Here is a 6,000-nt window from a genome sequence, read left to right as displayed (position 1 = left end):
CACATCTTCATAATCTGTTTATCCGTTGATGGACATTTGGGTTGTTTCCATGTCTTGGCTATTATGACTAGTGCTTCTATGAATATATTAGTTCATGTATCTTTTTGAATTAATGTTTTGTCTGGATATATGCCAAGGAGTGGGATTTCTGGATCATATGGTAGTTCTATTTTCAGTTTTCTGAGGTACCTACATATTGTTTTTCATAATGGTTGTATGAATTTACATTCCCACCAAGAGTGTATGAGGGTTCTCTTTTTACCATACCCTCTCCAGAATTTGTCATCTGTAGATTTGTTAATGATGGCATTCTGGCTGGTGTAAGGTGATACCTCATACTTGTTCTTATTTGCATTTCTCTAATGTTGAGCTATTTTTCATGTGCCTACTGGCTATCTGTATGTCTTCTTTGGATAAATGTTTAATTAAACAAAGTTTTGACACAACTGAGATAGTTAGAAGAAGTTTACAATCAATGCCCCCTACCAAGATAACATTGCATGGGGCTAAACTACAGGTGGTGACGTCTCCCACAGGGAAAAAGGAGAAGAGTAAGAGACAACCCAGCTACTACAGTAGTGTTGGATGCAGCTGGAGAAGCCCATTTCTTACAGCAGTACTGAGGTAGGGTCTCCATGATTATGAGGAGAAAGATCAGGAAAGAGTCTGATAAAATTATCAAAGGGCATTAAAGAGATATGGTTCCTGATGACTGCATCCAGCAGAAAGTTCAACCACAAGCCTGTGGGAATTCCACACTTAGGGATCTCCCTCTTTGGTCCATGGGAAACCATAACACTGCAAGTACTAAGCACACATCTCCCTGAATTCTGTGACCATATCCTTGTCCATGCTCTCAAGTGAAACAGCAAGGGTGAGCTCAGGTAGACTTTCAGAAAACAGGCCAGAATCTCAGCCAGGAAGAAAACATAAACTTGAGGTATAGTTCCACCTATTGGGAGATAGGGGAGATTTACAGCAGCAAGCCTGGTGAATTGTAAGAACCAGAAAAGTCATAAATATTAAGAATTCTGTCTCCAAGAAGAAGAAAGAAGAGTGGAACTGATGTACCCCAAAAAAGGCAGAGAAAGCATGAGGTAACAACAGCACCAACTAATATGATATCCCATCTGAAGGCAAATAAATATTTTAGAAGGTGTTTACTACTTCAAATGCAAAACTAGAAATGTAAAACAAGAGGAACATGAAAAATCAAGGAAATATATAATCCCTAAATGATAATATTTATTTGACAATACTGAACTTTTTGTAAGTCACAGAATTTTGTAATCTAGCTAAGAATAACAAATAGCTGTTTTCAAGAAGCTCAATGACTTAAAATTCAGAAAGACATTTTGATGAAATTGCAATGAAATACATTTTAAAAATAAAGTATTTATGAAAGAGATAGAAATCATATTTTGACAATACTGATTCTTCCAATCCAAGAGCATGGTCTGTCTTTTCATCTGTTTGTGTTGTCTTTGATTTCTTTCATCAGCATAATAGTTTTCAAAGTAAAGGTCCTTTGTCTCTTTAGGTAGGTTTATTTGTAGGTATTGCATTCTTTCGATGTGGTGGTAAATGGGATGGTTTCCATAGTTTCTCTTTCTGATCTTTCATTGTTAGCATAGAGAAATGCAGTCCATTTCTGTGTATTCAGTGTGTATCATGTAACTTTACCACCCATGGCAATCTACAGATTCAATGAAACCCTTAGCAAAACACCAATGACATTTCACAAACATAGAACAAAATATTTTAAATTTTGTTTGAAAACACAAAAGCAAATAGCCAAAAAAAATCCTGAGAAAGAAAAATGGAGCTGGAGGATTCAGGCTCCCTGACTTCAGATTATACTATATAGTTACAGTCATCAGAACAGTATGGTGCTAGCACAAAAACAGAAATTTGGATCAATGGAAAAGGATAGAAAGCCCAGAAATAAACCCAAATACGTATGGTCAATTAATCTATGACAAAGGAGGCAAGACCACACTTTGGAGGAAAAAAAAAAAACAGTCTCTTCGATAAGTTGTTCTGGGAAAACTGGAGAACTACAGGCAAAAGGATAAAATTAGAACCCTCCTAACACCATACAGAAAAATAAACTCAAAATGGATTAAATACTTAAATTTAAAATCATATACTATAAAACAGAGGAAAATATAAGCTGAACCCTCTGTGACAGCAATATCTTCTCAGATACACCTCCTAGAATAATGAAAATGAAAGCAAAAATAACCAAGTTTGACCTCCTTAAAAGCTATTTACAGCAAATGTCACCATGATAAAAATGAAAAGACAACACAATGAATGGGAGAAAATCTTTGCAAACTATATAATTGACAAGGACATAATCTCCAAAATATACAAAAAACTCATACAATTAAAAAAAATGAAAAATGGGCAGAAGACCTCAATAGAAATTTCTCCAAAGAATACATACAGATGGCCAACAGGCAAATGAAAAAAATGTCCAATGTTTCTCACTACTAGAGAAATACAAATCAAAACTACAATGAGGTACCACCTCACACCTGTCTGAATGGCCATCATTAACAAGTCAACAAATAAAAAATGCTGTCTGTAGAGGGTGTGGATAAAAAGGAACCCTCCTTCACTGTTGGTAGCAATGTTAATTGCTGCAACCACTATGGACAACAGTATGTAAGATCCTCAGAAAACCAAAAATAGAACTACCATATGATCCAGCAACCCCACTCCTGGGCATATATCCAGGGAAAACCGTAATTCAAAAAGATACATGCACCCCAATGTTAATTGCAGCATTATTTATAATAGCTAAGACATAGAAGCAACCCAAATGTCCATCAACAGAGGAATAGATAAAGAAGATTTGGTAAATATATACAGTGGAATATTACTCACCCATATAAAAGAATGAATTACAGCCATTTGTAGCAACATGGATGGACCTAGAAACTATCATGCCAGGTGAAGTAATCAGACAGTGGAAGAAAAACATCATATGATATCACTTATGTGGAAACTAAAAAGAAAGTATACAAATGAACTTATTTGCAGAACAGAAATAGACTCACAGACTTTGAAAAACATATGGTTACCTAAGGGGACAGGTGGGCGTGTTGGGAAGGAGGGACTCGGGGTTTTTGATTTGCATATGCACAATGAGATATATGGGATGATTGGCCAATTGGGACCTGCTGTATAGCACAGATAACTCTACCCAGTATTTTTTGATAATCTATGTGAGGAAAGAATCTGAGAGAGAATGGATATGTGTATATGTATGAATGGATAATTTTGTTGTACAGCAGCAGAAATTATCACAGCCTTGTAGATTATTTGTGCTTCAATAAAACTTTAAAAAGATATAGAAATCTTAAAAAATACCAAATATATTACATACCTGAAGAAATCAATGAATGTGATGAAAAATAGAGAGTTATCTGCAGGGGAGTAAGGCGAATAGAACAGACTAAATTATTTTGAGGATAGTCAAAATAAGGTCAAAAAAGAGTAAGGAAAACCTTTATGATCTATGAAAACCAGCAATAGAAGAAATAAAGGAATAATGAGGGTTCCAGAAAAAGGAGAGAAAGAAATATAAAGATTATTTAATGAAATAATTGGTGAAAACTTCCTGAACCTTGGGAAAGAGTTGAACACACAAATTCATGAAGCCAATAGATCACACAATTACCTCAATAAAAATGAACTTCTCCAGGACACGTTATAACAAAACTGTCAAAAATCAAAGGTAAATAATCCTAAAACCATCCAGAGGAAAAAGAGTGTAACCTACAAAAGGGACTCCATTAGGCTATCAGTGGATTTCTCTGAAGAAATCCTAAAGGCCAGGAGAGAATGGAATGACATATTCAAACTGCTGAAAGAAAAAAAAATGCAAGCCAATAATAATTTACCTGGCAAAATTATCCTTCAGATAAGAAGGAGAAATAAAGACTTTCAATGACACACAAAAACTGAGGGAGTTAATCACTACTAGACAAATCTTAAAAGAAATATTTCTTCAAGCTGAAAAGTAAGACAGCAATTAATAACTGCTGTATGAAGACATATGAAATTATGCAACATAATATATATATATATCTTCACTGGTATGTACCTTCACTGGTATATATATATATAGTCAGGTTGCCAACATTAATTCACTAGTAGGATGGTGTGAGAACCTCTTAACTATGCTATAAACATCATGAAATAAAGGGAATATAACCTTTAAAAATTGTGAATCGCTATGTTGTAAACCTGAAACATATAATATTGTACATCAACTATACCACAATACAAATTTTAAATATTTATTTACTTTAATTATTTATTTTAAATTAAAAATTTTAAATATAATTTTTAGATGTTACAATTATTTAAAATATTGGCTATATTCCCCGTGTTTTACAATATATTCTTGAGCCTATTTTAACACCCAATAGTTTGTATCTCCCACTCCTCCACCTCTATATTTCCCCTGCCCCTGCTGGTAACCATTAATTTGTTCTCTATATCTGTTAGTCTGCTTCTTTTTTGTTATATTCACTAGTTTGTTGTATTTTTTAGATTTCACATACAAGTGATAATATACAGTATTTGTAGCCCTCCAACTTATTTCACTTAGCATAATACCCTCCATGTCCATCCATTTTGCTTCAAATGGCAAAATTACATTCATTTTTATGATTAACATTGCATTGTACACACACAGATACACACACACACACACACACACACCATATTTTCTTTATCTGTTCATCTCTTAATGGACACTTAGGTTGGTTCTATATCTTGACAGTCATAAATAATGCTACTATAAACTTTAAGGTACATATGTCTTAACAAAATTAGTAGGTTTTTTTTTCTTTCTTATATACATGCAGAAATGGAATTGCTGGGTCATAAGTTATTTCTATTTTTAGTTTTTCAAGAAAATTCCATGCTGCTTTCCAGTTCTGCACCAATTTACATTCCATTCATACCAACAGTGTACTTGTGTTCCCTTTTCTACACATCCTCATGAATGTTTGTTACTTGTGTTCTTTTTTTGATGATGGCCATCCTGACCACTGTGAGGTAATATCTCATTGTGGTTTCATTTATATTTCTTTAATAATTAACAATGTTGCATATCTTTTCTTGTGCTTGTTGGCCAACCATATGTCTGAAACGACTATTTTTGTCTTCTGCCCATTTTTTGATTATATTGTTTCTCATTTTGATATTAAATTGCATAAGCTGTTTGTAAATGTTGGAAAGTAAGCCCTTATTGGTGGCATTGTTTGCAAATATTTTCTCCCAGTCCTTAGGTTTTCTTTATGTTTTGTTTATAGTTTACATTGCTGGGCAATAAATATATCTTTTTTTTAATTTTTAAACATTTTTATTAAAGTATAGTTGATTGACAACATTTCTTCAATTTCTGCTGTAGAGCAAAGTGACCCAACCATACATGTATATAAACGTTCTTTTTCATACTATCTTCCATCATGTTATAACCCCAGATATTAAACACAGTTCACAGTGCTGTACAGTAAGACCCCATTACTTATCCACTCTAAATGGAATAGTTTGCATCTACCCAAACCCAAACTCCCTGTCCATCCCTGACTCTCCAACCTCCCTGTTTGCAACCACAAGTCTGTTCCCTATGTCTGTGAGTCTATTTATGTTTTGTGCCACATTTTAGTTTCCACGTATAAGTGATATCATATGATATTTGTCTTTCTCTTTCTGACCTACTTCATTTAGTTTGAGAATCTTTAGTTCCATCCATGTTGCTGCAGATGGCATTATTTTGTCCTTTTTATGGCTGAGTAGTATTCCATTGTATATATGTACCACATCTTCTTAATCCATTCCTCGGTTTTTTTTGTTTGTTTGTTTTTTGCTTTCCCACTGTACAGCATGGGGATCAAGTTATTCTTACATGTATACATTTTTGCCCCACCCTTTGTTCTGTTGCAATATGAGTATCTAGACATAGTTCTCAATGTACTC

The sequence above is a fragment of the Sus scrofa genome, chromosome X (genome assembly GCF_000003025.6).
Source record: "Sus scrofa isolate TJ Tabasco breed Duroc chromosome X, Sscrofa11.1, whole genome shotgun sequence".
NCBI classification, from domain to species: Eukaryota; Metazoa; Chordata; class Mammalia; order Artiodactyla; family Suidae; genus Sus; species Sus scrofa.
This window is presented reverse-complemented; position numbering follows the sequence as displayed.